Source organism: Synchiropus splendidus, chromosome 9 (genome assembly GCF_027744825.2).
Source record: "Synchiropus splendidus isolate RoL2022-P1 chromosome 9, RoL_Sspl_1.0, whole genome shotgun sequence".
Classification (NCBI taxonomy): domain Eukaryota; kingdom Metazoa; phylum Chordata; class Actinopteri; order Syngnathiformes; family Callionymidae; genus Synchiropus; species Synchiropus splendidus.
In genome coordinates, this window is record NC_071342.1 from 5606466 (window position 1) to 5624267 (window position 17802).

The window sequence follows — 17802 nt, forward strand, 5'->3', positions numbered from 1 at the left end:
GTGGCACAATTCTGCATGACAAACTGTTGCACTACAATATGGGAATGGGAGATGCCATACATTTTGGATAACAAGGTCACAGCTTCAGCGCATTTCAAGTGATGCGTTTTGTCTTTGGATCAAATGCTGAAAAATCCGAACTCCAGCGACAAGCTCTGCTCCTAAGATCCGCCATGTTGATGCTCTACTTACTTTAGCTCCACCTGCAGCAGCCAGACCTACATCCTTGAGCTGCTTTGGTGGCGCGAAAATAGTGACCGTTGTTGAGCAGCGCAAAGTGCCACCAAGCCCCAAGTCTTCAATCACACATCTCACAATTGAGAGAGGATTTTCAAGTTTGTTGTTTTGTTTCCTAAATAAACACCTCATAGCCATGATAATAAAACAGGATGAATGTTGTGGATATAAATCCATGCAAAGTGTGAGGAAATTAATCGGATTTTCAACACTTGTGCGTGAAATAAGTGGGTAATTATGCAACAAATGAAACAGGAGCGATGGAGTGACAAGTGTGAAGAGAGCCATCAAATATGAATGCAATGAGTCTCCTGAAAGCACACTCAGATTAGAGGGTACCTGCAGGAAGTACGGGCGCTGTTGCTAAGGAAACCCGAGGAAGGACTGGAGAAAGCTGATTAAGGATTGGCTGGATGAGATTAAGTCTCACACGCTGTCTCACTTGGCGCACACTGACATCTGCACTGCCCTGTCTGCGAGGAACATTTCAGGATAGTTCTGCCAAAGCGTCCTAATTTAAAACACCCAGACGCCCTGACCCTCCGAAGAGCCAAGGCGTCACTCTTGCTGCAGATGTTTCCAGCTCACCATTGCATTCAGGCCTCAGAAGTTGGCAGACAAGTGGCTTCATGATTTGAAGTGGAAACGTCAGGCGGCGGTAACAGGAGAAGAACATTAAACACCACAACTTACAGCTGCATGTTCAACACAGTGACCTCACCCTGGTGACGCACGGGAATCAAAGGGTTGGTATTTTGTATGAAGTTTTATGAGGTTTCCCATCGGACACAAATATACAGTAGATGACTAGAAAACAGAACATGCAAGAAGATGGGACAAGAAGTGTTTCTGATCTGTTTCTGTTGATCTTTTTGTTGTGTTGATGGTGTTCAGACTTTTTGAGTTGTGCATAGTTTATTTTTCTCATTGGTTGCCATCCTCTTCTTCAATTCCCTCTGAATATTTCTCATCCAACATGTTTTCTGTCACAGAGAGCCTTCGTGATAAAAACTGACATCATGAAACACTTAACAAAACCCTGTAGCTAGTCCTGCACGCTGGCTCTCACTGAGCCACTATTGAGTGAGAGCGAGCCTTGTAGCTTGCTACTACATATTACACAAAACCTAAAGTAACTTTTAATACCGGTGGAAATTACAAGGTATCTTTAAAATTCACCAACATCATATGTGAGATCTATAGCACAGTTCATTCTAGATCAGAAAATAACGTTGATCGTTTTTTGGTAACTTTGGTCTCATGGAAGTAAAAGGGCGGGACTTTGACTCCCCATTCCTCTCCTCCATGTCCAAACCTGCTCATTGACTTATTGCTCCAACACACAGGTGCCAAACTCAAGGCCCAGGGTCCAAATGCGGCTTGTCAAGCGACTTTAGTTGGCCAACAAGAGTGCTCCAGATGATTCCAACCTAACATAGAACGCTGGCTATGTGAAGTGCTTTGCAGGTTTTACAGGTTGCAGTCTTGCCAGCAGGATAATAATAAAACAAGCGCAAATTAAAAAGGTGATGCCGCTGGAAGAAAAGTCAGAGAAAGATGAGTGAAAAGAAAATATTTCTCATCAGGGGGTGAAAAGCAAAGATGCTCTTTGCTGAAATCACTGTTCTCCACTGTCCATTGCTGCTTTATGAGTTTAATTATTAATTTAGTTTATATTGAATAATTGTTGAAAATTACAGCTGATGTTGCTCGTGATGTTTACAGTGATTTCATTTAATCGGATGCAACACTAGTGACAAACATCTTAGTGCTTCTTTGTATCCGTGACAGTCTGATGTGAGAAAAGGCGAGGCGCCGAACGAACCGCTTTCATTCATGAGAGAAAATCCAACATCGCTTAATACAATTCTGCGATTAAACGTCGGATTTGTTCTTATGTTTGTATTGAAGCCTGAGGAAACATTCAAACACCTCACACTCATTTGCATGTTCTATTCCTGACAGCCTTATCTCGGGTCTTAGCACCGTTTCTCCCTGTAAACATGAATCTTCTTTTCTTCCTCGCCAGTCAGCGTTTGCTGTGGAATCTTCTCTGACTTGGATCCGTAAATGCAGTCGCGCGAGTTAACTGGAGTCTGGTAGCGTGCTACCATGTTAGCATGCATGTGTGTTTACGTCTGTCAGGAGTGTTTGTCGTGAGGCAACAGTGGCAGAGAAGCCAGAGTCAGGGGTTCATGATGAAACTCCATGGCAATGTAAGGTCTCCGATCGTTGAAGCGTGTGGTGTGAAAGTGAAGGAAACGCCTGCCAGAGGAGAGATAGAAAAAACAGAAAACTGATGGAGAAAATTGCAATCATGGAGCTGGGCAACGGTTTTGTAGCAAGCTGTCATCTCAGACATCAAACGGTCGCAGCTGTTTGAGGATGAGATAAGCTGTATTTCTCAATGGTTGATTCATGTGTTAGAGTCAGACATGTTGGGTTTGTTTGGAGAGGAAGCTTGTGGTTCACATTGAAGTTGCAATAGTTGCATCAGGTGTGCTTGTAGTATTAGTGCTAGCTGTAATGATACTCTGGACATTATAGTAGCAACAGACGAAGTAGAGAATTAGTAGAAGTAGTGTGAACAGATGAATAAATTGTATGCTTATCATAGTCGTAGTTTCAATACTTGACCTCACTCTATGGTTCAGTCCAGTTCAACACTAAGGATTGATCCATGATCCATCCATGATCCTGGAGTTGAGAAGGTTCTGCTGAGACAGAAGGGCCATGAAGAGAAGAGTAGGTTCAGTGTGAAGACAAGGCTTCACCACACAAGTTTGCTCTGACTTGTAGGAATGTGAAGTTGAAACATGATGAAGGTGAGGAGTCTTGACTGACGGGGAGTTGGTTCTGTTTATGTGGAATGTCCACGCCTCGCCTTCTTTGAGAGACTGATGCAGTTAAAAACATTATTTTAGTTAGTTTAGTGACTATTTAAGAACGTTTTTGTGGCGGAGAGATAACAAGGAAAAGGTCGAGAGACAATTAATTGATGACATGAAAGCATCCCCTCAGTTTGTTTATTCAAAGAAAAAAAGAAAAAGGAGTGTGTGTGTGTGTGTGTGTGTGTGTGTGTGTGTGTGTGTGTGTGTGTGTGTGTGTGTGTGTGCGTGTGATGGTGCTCTTACATCTCCCGCACCAGTCCTGTGTGCACTCTCGTCTGTCTGTAATTACTCTCATTTCTTTCCTCACAACAGCTGTAGCTGCAGGTTCTGCCAAGTTGACATTCAAGCGTCGAGGATAAACAACTCAGGCAGATTTGTTTGACTTGCACACGCTTCCAGGGAGGGCACTTGAATCACACGCAGCGCAGGGAGGAAAAGAACGCCGATAAAAAGAGGGAAAAAAACCCCACATTGGAGACGATCTGAGAGTGTGGGCACTAGTTAGCACCATTTGGCAACAAGTGAGGGGAGATTGCATCACTGGCAGGCAGGGAGAAGCAGGCTGCCTCCTGAAAACATCAAAACATTTTAACCTTGTTGCTGGAAGAATCAGCGCAAGCATGCTCAGTGAAATGTGGACCTTTTTACCTTCAGGACATGTGTTCCACCGACGATCCCACTGCTAGATTTATTTCCTGGATGAAGCTGTAAATAAAGAATTTATGAATGAGATTGATCACTGCAGCATCCGCTTGTTGTTTTATGTTTGTTATTTTTATTCTTGTTTTATGGCCCCTCCAATATTTTGTTTTTTTATTGTTTTGCTGTGTTGAAACGTCCCTTCCCCCACAGTGGCTGGTGAACCTTTCTCTTCTGGCTGCTGCTGATGTGATTACCTGCAGCCTTGTGGTCCTGATGGGCAGCCACCAGTGTTGCTCCACTCGCTGTAAATCTGGTGATCTTCACGCCACGTTTTGTTGTCTAGACTCTCCATCAGTTCTCCAGTTGGTCAGCCTCCTCCACCTTTACGTACAACATACCTCTGTCACACTCTAAGTTAGGTGTCGACTCACTGTTTTTTAAAATGTTGCCCCCAAAATGCTGATTCGTATCCCCAGCTGAGACATGGTTAGCTGACCTCTTTCCTCAATATGGGGACGTAAGAGATATTAGTCTCCTTCATCACATTTTTTATCAATACATATTTCTACAGCAATAAAAATTGCTCCTCATTTTGTTTTATTAACTATTGAACACTAAGACATGAAAAAAGACAATAAAAATAGAAATAAAAAATGAATATTTATTAAATAATACCATATTGTTCTTGTTAATGTGACAGTTTTTAAACTTACATTTTCCATCCATCATCTCATTTTGTCTCCTTCATGAGTTTTTTTTTTCATAGCCTGAGGGGGCTTTCAAACACTCACACTGGAGGACTAACATCTAGCAGCACTCTATGACAACTTTATTTCCACGGTGACAGCAAATAGATCATATTTTTGATTTGTCACACCTCAGCATGATGAGCAAAGCCGGGACTAAAACAAATATATTTTTGATATGTGATGACTTTCGTGCCCCATGTCTCGTGGTACAGATGATTTTTGAGGTTGGCACACCTACAAACAGGTGAGAGAGCTCATCATCACTCACTATGAGAGTGCCAGTGTTTCCTCAACAGGGTTAGCAGAACGATCCTCGGTGACATTGTATCAGGACAAACATCCAGGCTTGTTGCTGATGTCGATTAAATGAAATCGTTCTCTGCATACAATGTGTCCCTTAAAAGCGATGTGGATGTTAAATTCGTCTAAACATCTTTCAGTTTCAGACTAAAAGGCAGGAATGAATAACAAAAGCAAGCATGCACAGCATGTTTATTTCTTCCTCTGGCGCCTCGGGCTCCTCAAACTCACACATTTTCTGTTCATTTGAATTCAGTCAATTGAGAGGATAAAGTATTTTGCAGCCATTTTTTTCTGTGGATGGGGATGTGTTCTCTTTTCACCTTGTTTGCTGAGCGATTGCCCCAAATTCAAACCTGGAGAGGAAAATAAATTGCGTGGTTCTGAATTTTAATGCTTCAGTTTACACTGTTTCAGTGTGAGTTGGGTTTCTATTGCCTCATTTTGGAAGTTGGGCATCTGCCCTGAAAACCCCCCATCCCAACCCCCACCTCGCTCCCTCCCTTCTGAGTAAACAGAAAGTTGAACCACGTTGACGATTGCTGCAGATTTCCAAACGATTATTGTGAAACTCAGTGGATTGTGATGGCATCTCACTCAGAAACTCGTAAAAACGATCAAGGCCCCTCCCCTTCCCGCTTTATATCCCCCAAAAACTGCCTAATTGTTTTCACTAGAAGAGAAAAACGGTTTCTATTACGGGATGTGGATCGGAGTCCAAGAAAAGCTGCGTTCTGAGTCCAGTGAAAATCGCTCATCCGACATGTTTGCCAAAGAACTCCCAGATTGTTTTTCAGCAGCGGTTTCTCTGAATCCGTCTGCTTGTGTCAGGAGCAGCGGGAACTTCACACGTAGAAATAGAGTTGCTGGCCTCAAGAGGCTCTAACCAGCATTAAATCTTCATGCATATGTCTTCTGTTAACCCTTCACACTTGCAGACTCACTAAATCTTGGTCCACCACCGGCGATAATTAATGGATTTTTGACCTTAACCCTGTCATGTACAATCAAGTCACTTCGGTCTCAGCAACATGCTCTAATGGAATATTAATAGTGCGGCGATGTCACCAGAATGAAAGTCTGATTGAATCGTCTATAACACAGATTAGAAAAAATATTATATAAGGAAATTGAAGCAGTTGAAACATTAATACATAACCATCAAATGGCTTGCCAGAATAGAAGTGGAAGTGTTTAGGAGAGGTGGCACATTTAACAAGGTCTTTGAGAGTGAGAAGATCCCGGAGGAATGGAGGAGAAGTGTGCTGGTGCCCATCTTCAAGAACAAGGGAGATGTCCAGTGTTGTGGCAACTATAGTATAATATAATAAAGTTGATGAGCCATATGATGAAGTCGTGGGAAAGAGTAATGGAAAGTAGACTAAGGTCAGAAGTTAGCATATGTGAGCAACAGTTTGGCATCATGCCAAAAAGGAGCACCACAGATGCACTGTTTGCTTTGAGGATGTTCATGGAGAAGTACGGACAAGGTCAGAAGGAGCTCCATTGTGTCTTTGTGGACCTGGAGAAAGCATATGACAGAGTGCCAAGAGAAGAGTTGTGGTATTGTATGAGGAAGTCTGGAGTGGCAGTATGTTGGAGAGGTGCAGGACTTGTATACCAGGTGTAAGACAGTGGTGAGGTGTGCTGCAGATGTCACAGAGGAGTTTAAGGTGAAGGTGGGACTGCACCAAGGCTCAGCTCTGAGCCCATTCCTCTTTGCAATGGTGATGGACAGATTGACAGATGAGGTTAGACAAGAAGCCCCTTGGACCATGATGTTTGCAGATGATATTGTGATCTGTGGTGAGAGCAGGGAGCTCGTGGAAGATAAGCTAGAGAGGTGGAGGTCTGCCTTAGAAAGGAGAGGAATGAAGGTTAGCCGCAGCAAGACGGAATACATGTATGTGAATGAGAGGGACCCAAGTGGACAGGTCAAGTTACAGGATGTAGAGATAAAGAAGGTAGAGGAGGAGGTGAAGTACTTAGGCTCAACTGTCCAGGGCAATGGAGAGTGTGAGAAAGAGGTGAAGAAGTGGGTGCAGGCACCATGTTATAATTGGAGAAAAGAGTCAGGTGTGATGTGTGACAAAAGGGTGTCGGCAAGGATGAAAGGGAAGATGTACACAACTGTGGTCAGGCCAGCAATGTTGTATGGTTTGGAAACAGTGGCACTGAGGAAAAGACAGGAGGCAGAGCTGGAGGTAGCAGAGATGAAGATGCTGAGCTTCTCTCTGGGAGTGAGCAGGATGGATAGGATCAGGACCCAGTATATCAGCGGGACAGCACATGTCAGGTGTTAAGGAGACAAAGTCAGAGAGGCTAGATTGAGATGGTTTGGACATGTACAGAGGAGAGAGAGCCAGTACATTGGTAGTAAGATGTTGAGGTTGGAACTGCCAGGCAGAAGGTGGAGAGGAAGGCCAAAGATGAGATCTGTCTGATGTACTACTAGAGATTTGTCTACCAGGTGCTTTTCTGTGAAAAGTAAACAGAAGTATCAAATAAGTCAGTGGTAATGGATTATTTTAGAGTTTGAGTGCACAGAGGGACCATTTTTGAGCCATCACTAGAAAATAAAATAGCAAGGTATGTTTCAAAATGATTTAGAGATGATAAAACTGCTTTATATAATGCAATTCAACGTAAAAATCAGAAGAAGTGGGGTCATTGATCCTCTGTTTTACCACGCATCAGGGAGTATATTTGTCATATGAGCCAGAGCAAGTGTGGCATGGGAGCTGGCGACCACCCTCATCTGAGTGAGAGTTGACTGCAATGTTCCCTCTAAGCTTCACGCGCAATTGCGCACAGCTGATACGATATCAGTGCACAAAAATACGCGGCGCAACAAAAATTCATCCTGAATTGAATATAAATTACGGCAATTTCTGGACTGCAGGGCTTCTGACATCGCTACATAGACAATGGGGCGAACAGCAACAAGAAGAGCTGCTATTTGAAGTGAACTATTGGAGCTGGCTGATGTTTAAGAGCTGATTCCTCTTGCATGCACTGAGCCAATTGGGCGGCGGAGTTACGCGCAGGAGGGAGAAATGAGATAGAGAGAGTCGTTGCAAGCACAGGTTTCAGACTACAATACACAGAGACTACACGCTAGTCAGGTGAGGAAATTGACAGTGTAGTCAGTGAAAGAAACCTGTTCCTTTTTCATTTTAGCCTGATCTACACAGGCTCACTGTTCCATGAGGTGCAGAGAATACGGTGCACAGATGCATGAAAAATTTGAGGGAACGTTGGTTGACAGGTCTGTAACACAATGAAGTCATCATGGAATATAGCCGGGTAGGGGTTCTGTCATGAGCGAGTACTTGTTGAGTACGGGTACAGCGAAATATCAGTATCAGTGTGAGTACCAATGCTGGTACTATGATCCCTCACTATATGGCGGTTTTCCTTCCGCAGCTTCAGTGTCACACAAGGGTTGCTATCTCTTTGGATAATGAGGTTCTAAAGCCAAACTCTCTCTCATATATACGTGATAAAGATGCACGTGATAAATGTGTATGATAACTATGTGGCGTGGTGGCGGACCTCTGCTCTGATTCAAATCTGCAACGGTTCTATTTTTTTAGACAGCTTCAAACGACACCGCTTCCATTTGCAGTGTAGAGCAGTGATTCTTAACTATAGAGCTGGAGCTCATGGTTGGGCTGCGAGCGCCTCCTTGAAACCTGCTAAAAGTTTTGTTGGTTTTACACCTTGGGCCATGAGATGCTCAGTTTTAATATATTAGCCACATATGGTGCCAGTAGTGAGTCACTGAATTGACTTGACAACTGCGAATGTGTGGTAGTTAACAACTATGGAGAAGTTCCTAAAAAATGATCAAGAAAGTGATGCTGCCCCCTCCAACAGTAAACACTGTTCATGAACGCACCTGTTGAAGCAGTTTCGAAATTTTATGGCAATACTTTCATTTACACTTTACTTATATCTTTGGAATTGAAATAATATATATATAATTTTATTTTATGATATTGAGACATTGTTTTATTATATTTATTTTATCTTCAAATTTTCTCAACCGTTTGCTTTTGTTCTTTTTTTTCTTTAGTAAATTTGATGAACATGACTTGCAACTGGTTCTGCTGCTGGTTGGACTTATTGATGACAAATATCTTTGCAATGATCACACGGTTTCATGTCATTTCACAAGGTTTTGGTTTGTTTACATGTAAGTAGATTAAATATGGTTGTTGATCACAAATGAAATCAAGAGTAATGAATGAGTTCGATTACTTGAATGGGCCCCTGGGTCCATTTGTTTTAGGAAAGGTAGGCCCCGAGATCCAAAAGTGTTAAGAACCCCTGGTGTAGAAGATCGTTCAGACAGGAAATCTGGCCATGAAATGTGACGTGAATCCAGGAAAAGGTCTTAATAAAACACTAAGTGGAGACGGTACTCACATTTTACTGTGAAAGAGCAACAAAAACATGATAATATGGACTGCAGCTTCGCACTGTGTCGGGTTTCACTCAGCGCACATGCATGCGTGAAGGACTTCAGTTCTTCAGTTTCAGTCGCATTTAACACATGAAACTCAACACTTGATTTGCTTTCTCGCCTCAGCCTCTAATGGAAAATTGGAAATTGAAATTGAAAGCTCCATGTGACTCCACCTCACTCCACCACCCATGTGGAAGGCTGACTTTGATGACTTGATGTTCGTCTATACAGGAGGCCTATCAAACAACACCATCTGCCCACAACAGTACGCATGTTGCTCCGAGGAAACCCAAACCAGTTGTTGTAACTGATGTTGGGTGTCACAGTTGTACCGTTCACACATGTGGGTCTGTTCTCATAAAAGTACCTGGCTGCTGAAGAGTGTGCAGCTGGGCTTCCTTTCTTAGTCACTAGCTGCTTCTCAGTTTTGAGGTTCTGGATCTCCGTCTCAAAGTGACGCCTTTGATTCTTAAGCAATATCCTTGCAACTCAATCTATACTTTATTCTCCCTCCCATCCACTGCCATGCACTGCCACTGAGTCGATGAAAGACAAAAACATCATCTACAGTCTCACAATATCGAGACGCACTTGAAGATGACAAAGCAGATTTGTTCTGGTCGAGGAAACACTCAGACTTGTTCAACAAAAACCGCTGAATGCTATTGTTTTTTTTCTCTTTTTTGCATCTAAGGTTGAAATAAACTGTCAGTTCTCATTACCGTCTCAGGTTACACAGAGAGACGGAAGAAGAGTTCTGCTGAAGAAGGAATCGGAGCAGTCAAATCCACGAGTCATGGAAAAGAGAGTGATCCTGAAGGCAGAAAAATGTAAGGTAAACAAAAAAGCTCTGGCAGGACTTTGAATGGACTGACAAAGAACAGAGCCTGGCCGACTTGTTCTCAGGCAAGTTTGGCTCGACACTGGATTGAAAGCAGGTGGGCAACGAGATAGCAGACATGTTGGGAGGAAAGAAGTGCAGCATGAGTTAACAAAACTAGGGGAGGGAGGTTTATGATCCTGAATTCATCCTATTCTGGATCAAATGAGGCCAGTTTGGAGAGTCTGGCTTCCCTTGAGAGGAGCCTGTAGACCAGAAACAATCACTGCTAAGGTTTTCACAGATTTTAACTGAAGCAGCTTCACTCCGTCAAATTGGCCCAATCTCACAATTATCCAGTTTTATTTTGGTAGTTTTGCCGCCAGGGAAAAATATGGGCTGTTTTTTCCAAATTAAAAAGAGCTAAATAATGTTTTAAAACTAAATAGAATAAAGTACAACTCCCAAGAATTTGGTAATTACAGTTTTGGCTGATGCAGAATCACTCATGACAACATATCTCGATGATACAGATGTGATCAGTTGTTTGAATGGCTGCTAGCATTGGGGTGGGCCTTAGCATGGGATGACCACAACCTGCTGTACCTACTAGGAGTAGGAGCCTACTGGCCCATACAATACAGGCAGCTGCATGAGACTGAACTTGTTTAACAGGAAGAGATGCGACTGATGGGTCCCTCACTGGGTCCAGCATCCTCAAAAAAAGAGTCAATTTCATCTTGAGGCAACACTTGGAGCAAACTTAGTCCTTTCCCATGGATACTCGGGTTTCAAAAGAACCCATCCTCACTACCATGGTGTAATATAGTGACGTAATATAGTGACGTAATGTATGGACGGAAAGTGGACTTCTGAGTCCTGTACTGAAGCTGAAGGCAGCCTTCAGCATTGCACATTGACACATTAGGTTTGCCATTGAAGCACATGTTCCGTCGTCTGTGGTGTACCCTGACGCTGTGGGCAGCACGTCCCGTAAAACAAAGACGGAGGGTGGGTTTGCGGTTAGCCATTTTTTTTTCTTTTTTACTGCATTGACATGCGCCAACATGTGCCAAAGGCTGCCTTTGGCGTCACTATAGGACGCAAAACTCCACTTTCTCAACGTCAAGACATTACGCCATGGCAGTGAAGATGGATTTTACTGAGTGCAACTGTGTGCAAAGATTGTCTGGAAAACTTTTGATTCAGTTGGAAGTGGTCAAAATGTAAAAAAAAAAAAAAGTATTTAAAAGGATCGAAACTGCGAATAGTATGATGCATGATTTAAGTCACGGCATGTATAATATATAACCACAGAACTACCATGTCTGGAAAAGAGCGGCCATTAATGCTTTACTCATGCAAACATGAGTTTACTCCAACAACCCCACATAACAGACACTGTCACTAACATTGTTTAGAATAAGAGAGAGAGACTGTGAAGCGGCTCAACAACATGCTAACAGCTCAACATTATTAGCCACGCTGGTGTTCCTATGACATCTTCCTTTAAGCTACATTTAAAACAGATGCCATTAATCACAAGTGAACTCATCTTTGGAGGGATTAATTGAGATTAAAATTTGAATCTATTGACAGACCGATAGAAAATAAATGCACCACCTCAGAATGATGCGATAATAATAAGATGTAAAATCTGTAATTCACAAATTAAATGTCAAATCTGTCATTGCTATCAAATTAAGGAGAAGTTTTATTACAGTCAATTTGACATTATATGTCAAATGGAAAGGGAAGCAGTGCTGAAAACATGACAATTGAGTTGGGAATATATATATGTCTATATATATTTTTAAATGCCTTATTTTTGATGGTTGAAATTGCTTCTTTTTGTTGGTACTGAGCCATCAACCCACCCTCACTCCCATGGTGTAATATATTGAGCTTGGGCAGGGGACTTGTATCGTCCTATAATGACAAAACAGGTTTTTTCCTTCCCTTGTAGTGTGACCTACTGTCCCGGGAATCAGGATATGCCGCGGAAGGCGGAACATTCAATTGAAAAGCTAATGCGTCAATGTGCGACGCTGGAGGCTGCCTTTGGTGTCAGTATAGGACGCAAAAGTCCACTATCTCAACGTCAAAATATTAAGCCCTGGGAGTGAGTTGAGTTAGACCCATCCAGGACCCAGACATGGTGAGGTTGGAAGTCACATTAAACTTTTATTTTAAACAATGACTTTGCCGTACAGTATCAGTAGGACAAACCTGTCATGGGGCAATTCATTCAGACATCCGCTCCAAAATTCAGATATTGCTCTATATTTAAGGTCAAAAACAAGAATGCAGAGCATTTAATTAAGAATGACATTTAAGGCACATAAGCGGGAATTACAGCCTAATTTGTGCTGGCAAAAAAATGCTACGAGCCATTCCATTCCATAAACGCCAGATGTGCGTCTCACTCTCTCGTCTGTGTGTGTGTGTGTGTCACTTTCTGTGTTTCAATGAGTGTCTTTGCATGTTCGTGTCTGTCTGTTTGTAGGTCTGGATTCTGCCTCCGTCCATGTTCCCGCACACGTGCGGGCCTTTTTCAGCCGCGTTTGACGTGAATGGGGACTGACTGTGTTAAAAGCATTAACATTTTCAAACCCCGAATCACTAATCAGGATGTTGTCGGGGAGGAGAGGCATTCGGCAGAGCACTGCATTATTTAGCATTGACTCCTTAGCATCCTCAAAGAAACACCCGCAAACACACACGCGCGTGTTTTCACGCCTTCTGATATATGAAACGCGGAGACGAGGGCTCGACAGCAGACGGATTCTCCGTGTAATGAGGATGAAATGCACATAAATTCAGATTTATTTCCACAAGGCTTCTTCTTTCCTCTTGTGCCAAGACACAGAGAGCGAGAGAGAGAGAGACGACTCGTCATCGATTCTACCTCTGATAGGTTTCGGACACGCGAGTGATGAAAGACAAGGGCAATAAGAGGCAGGCAGGTGGGAGAGAAGAGGGGAGAAAAGGGGAGCGGGTGAAACAAGACGAGGCAGTGGGGTGGAGATTCCGTTTGGGAGAGATTTGTAGGCCGTTATCTCTCGATTTAATGGAAGCCTTGCATATAAATTCCCCATCTGCCTTTGTGTGTGTGTGTGTGTGTGTGTGTGTGTGTGTGAGTGCGTGTGTGTGTGTGAGTGAGGGACACATTTGGCTTTTCTTCCGCCCCTCCCTCGATGAGTAACTCTTTTTATCTCCATGTTTTTGAGCATCTCGCCACATGTGTGCTGCCTTCTCTTGGCCAGTCCTAAAAACATCACTTTTTCATTTAAGGAGACTTCAATTAAAAAAATATGAGTCAAGTATTTTTGGCCTGACTCACAGAGGGTTCGAATCCCAGCAAACCGAGCTCACTTTGTTCTGCATGTCACTGCCAACATATATATGAGAAGATGGTTGTCGTGTTGAGTCCAGCCTCCGGCGAGCCAGTGGACAGTCAAAACCCTGAGAGAGGAGCGAAGCAGAGAAAGCAACAGGCGCCTGAAGTCAGCCAGCAGAGGGGCAGTGTGAGTCAGTGTGAGGCTGTAAAGTGAGGAGCCAATCAACTTAACGCAGCAGGAGGACGATCGCGCTGAGACCATCAGAGGAAGGCAGATGAGGGACGACAAGAGAGGTGTCTCACATGTGTGGTTCAAATAGAAAAGATCACAGAGGACCAACAAGCCGAGTCGGGTCGGAGTGGCTTCAGGAAGAACCTCGCGTTAATGGCATTTTTAAGGGAGCAAAACTATGGACTGTTTTAAGTGCTCTCGTCTCTCAGGAATTCATTAAGCAGTTTACTGCACACTTTTGAACAGATCAGAAGATCAGCATCTGCAGAAGACAAGGACTCGTGTTCTTCTCAGAACTGCCAATCATGTGGGGCGGGGCGATGTAATGGGGCACAGATTTGTTCTTTGTTTGTAAACAGAAAAACATGATGCAATGAAACTTTCAGTGCTGGTTGGAAACAGCGATTTGATTTTGTGTTAGTTTGAGCTCACAACAATTCTAAAGCCATATCTGATCACATGACCTGCTCCAGTCAAAACAGACATTTTCACTTCGCAAAACCTTCCACCTTCCATGCACGCACGCTGACATTTTGAAGGTTTTCTTGTTCACGTCCTGCTGCTGGCCTCTTCTTCACATCCCTAATGAATGTTTCCATAAGGGCTCAGTTCCGCTACAGCCCAGCACTGCACGCAGAATATGAACTGATCATTTAGATTATGAAAATGTAAGACAACAAACCCAATGTCGCTCTTGTTTTATACATGATTGTATCTAACTTGTTTGAAACCAAAGATCACTTGACACTCTAACTGCCGATTTAACTGCCAATTCAGCCTCCAAACACATGCAAAAGCAAGCGGCACTGTTTGATACCTGACAATTTACAACAGTTGATTTGACAAAGCCATTGTTTATTTGTTCGTTTTTAAGCCATAGGCTCCAGCACTCCCCACAACCCTGAACAGGAATTAACTGGTGGTCAACTGACTACGTACGTACGTTAGGACTTCAGCATGTCTTTGTCTTATCCCGAACCTTCCTGAACAAACCCTGTGAAACCATGGTGATACGTGACCCCAATAAACAGACGAGCGCAAGTGATTCCAGTTCCACTACACATTTAAAAAAGTAAGTTCAACAACTCTTTAAGACCTTTACAAGACGGAAAAGAGACTTTTTTCCCCCAGGTCAGACACAAATCTTTATCAGGTGCAGCCCAGGTCTCTCTTTTGTCATCCCCTAATGGACAAGAAACACTTGAGGATCCTTTTAAAAATGGAATGGTTCACTGTAATATTACTGTCCTAATATGTTTGATCTGTTACAATTCAAGATTGGATTATTTAACTGGAGATTTGCTGAAAGTCAATAACCACTGTATAGTCTCCTGGTCTCGAAACTTGTAAGAATGCCAAACACTTTAATCATCCTTCACTCTTACAATACAGTTTGAGAAAAGAACGATTTTCCTGTCCATTATGGATGTTAAGGATGGTAAGTGACCCCATCTAACTACCCATGTGAGGCAAATAAATCTTTGATATTGGGATTCTGCAAGTGAGTGATGTCACCAGCTGCCTTTGATGTCACTAAAATAAACAGGGTCTTTGAAATTTGCAGAGCATGTAAGGGTGAACTGTGTGATGGGCATAGATTACTAAAATTAGTTATCAAAGCATAGTTTAAAAAAAGTGGCATATAATATCAAGGGCATAACCGCAATGATGAAATGAATGTAACCTATAATAAAAATACAATTTTCATTTCAATATGTTAGAAATTGAATGTGGGACTTTTCTGACATGTCCTAAAATAATTTATATTTACAATGACAATTATTTACATTGGCTTGAAACATGCATTATGAAATATTGAATGTAATTTCTTTATTTATTTATGAATTTTATTTACTTCTTTGAGGAGTCATACACTGAACCAAGCACAAACGGCAGTGGTTTTTGTTGACTGACACACACAAATCTTATCTTTTAGATCTCATTCAAGCTGTCATAGTGAAAGTGTGGACGTTTGCTGCCTCATACATGAGGGGAGCGTCAGCCACGTACAGCGCATGCAGCTGTTGAATATTCAGGATATATGTATCAGGAAAAATAAGCCCCACTGGCTTGATGTAGTCACATTCCGCAACAGGACTAATGAAGCTGGAGCGTCTGGGACGAGCCAATGACAAGCAATTACAAGAGACGTCATCACATGTGACATTAGAGCCGTGAAACACATATCAAGAAGGTCACATCACGTCTCCTGCCTTCTCATTGGCGCAAATGAAGGTTGGGTGAATGAATACATGTAAATTTCTTTGTCTCAACATCCTCCCCCTCACTGCTTATGCTCCCCCCCCGCTCCCTAACCCCCACCCTTCTATCCGCTGCTCCGGCTCTTTCTGTGTGTGTGTCGCCCTGAGGCAGTATTGCACATTACCATGTACATCAGTCACTGGAGCTCTGCTTAAATGCACCTTATACCTCTCTCTTTGGACACACACACTCACACACACGCCGGGGTTGTTGTGCGCAGCCATGCATGATGACTTCTCTAATAGCTGTTACTCGTGTGCACATACATGCGGAAGCCTCGTACAGTGCGGAGACACATGTGCTCACCCTGATAATAATGCACTGACAGATAACAGGGGCAGACAGACACACACACACACACACGCCTCCATGAAGACTTCAGTTATTCACATTCATTCCTCGGACGAAACTATGAAAGCCAGGAATGGCCGTAAAGTTTTGCCATTCTCCTGCTGCTCTTAACAAATGGAGTCAATTCCATTGACAACCGCTCACTTTGGATGGGTGACAGGATGAAAGTGCCAGCAACCTTGAGTGACAAAAACAAGACTTGATAATCAAGTTGAACTGATTTTGGCGGTTGATGGAGGGAAATGATTCAGAAAAAAGTTTGAAGGGCGCTGAAACGAAATCTCACTTTACAAAGAGTGAAATGAAAATTCAGCCATGCAAGTGCAGTGTTCAGCATCGGCATCATTATACGGACACACTGCTGTATACATGAGCCGGTAGCAGACTGAACAAATATATTATGAGAGAGCAGGAATCAAAAGAATATCTCAAAGTGAAAATACATTTCACCAAAAAAATGCCATTTTACCTTCCACTTTGGAGATAATTTGCAGTCACTATTGAAGTAAAAATACCCAGCTTGTCTGCTGGGACTCCCACTCATTCAATTGTCAGTGGTGTGGAAGAAACCAAACCCACTTTATATGAACAATACAATATGATGGATCAATGTCCAAAGTCAATGTTCAAAGTCCGGCACAGAGGCCATTTGGACACATGCACCCAGTCACATGCGGCCTGTTTCCTCTGTCGTTAGCAACACATTCTCACTCCAAAGTCACATATTGAGGGATGTCAAGTCCCCTAATGTGTCCACCGACAAATGACAACAACAATTGTATGTTTGCGATGTGTGCCATTTTTCCTGGGGTGAGCAACGGCACACATGTGCCTGTGGGAGAGGAAATGTTGATGGAACCTTTGGGAGAAACACGTACGTACGACCACAGCCAGCAGATGCTTATTTATTTATTTTTTTATTCAAAGTCGAAGTAGAACAAAGTCGAAGTACAACAGTTATGGCAGCACACTATCCCAGCAGCTCACTCTCACACAGAGATCTACCACTACAGTAGCACCTATAACCCTCGCATCGGCTATTTTGGATGGCGTTCCACTTACGCCCAATCTGACTTACGACCGGTTGGTCTGAACCAATCCCGGTTGTAAGTCGGATGTTACTTGTATAGTTGTGATTTGCGGTTGTTGGGTGTGTTTTTAGTGGGGTGTGTGTCTGTGCAGCGTGTGTCGCTGTGTTGAGTTGATCGATGTTAATAATTGTCACTACGGTTTGCCATGCAGGGTGACAGGATTTGGAGTGATAGAAGACATCCACTCCTATCCTTTCCTTTCTTCAGCTTTAGGATTGCTGCTTTATATTTCCAACATTTACTGTACAAGTCGAGTACTGTTAGATGAGGACCTTCAGGAGTGAGGAGTGTAAGCTCTTGTGGTGAGTATTGTATGTTGTAGAAGATTGTAATCTGAGACTGGAACCCATGTCTTAACCCTTACCTGTTGTTGGACAGTCTGGCACAAAGAATACAAACAAAAGGAAACATTCACA

General features: G+C 42.9%; 1 long non-coding RNA gene across 1 annotated transcript; it reads right to left on the minus strand.

Annotated features, from left to right (window-relative positions):
• Nucleotides 1-3310: 3310 nt before the first annotated feature.
• LOC128765290 (uncharacterized) lies at nucleotides 3311-16835 on the minus strand. Its single transcript, XR_008415851.1, has 4 exons — nucleotides 16765-16835; nucleotides 4025-4151; nucleotides 3777-3833; nucleotides 3311-3697 (listed from the first exon to the last, which is right to left on the minus strand). It is a non-coding gene; the product is annotated as an uncharacterized LOC128765290 (long non-coding RNA).
• Between the last annotated feature and the right edge of the window lie 967 nt (nucleotides 16836-17802).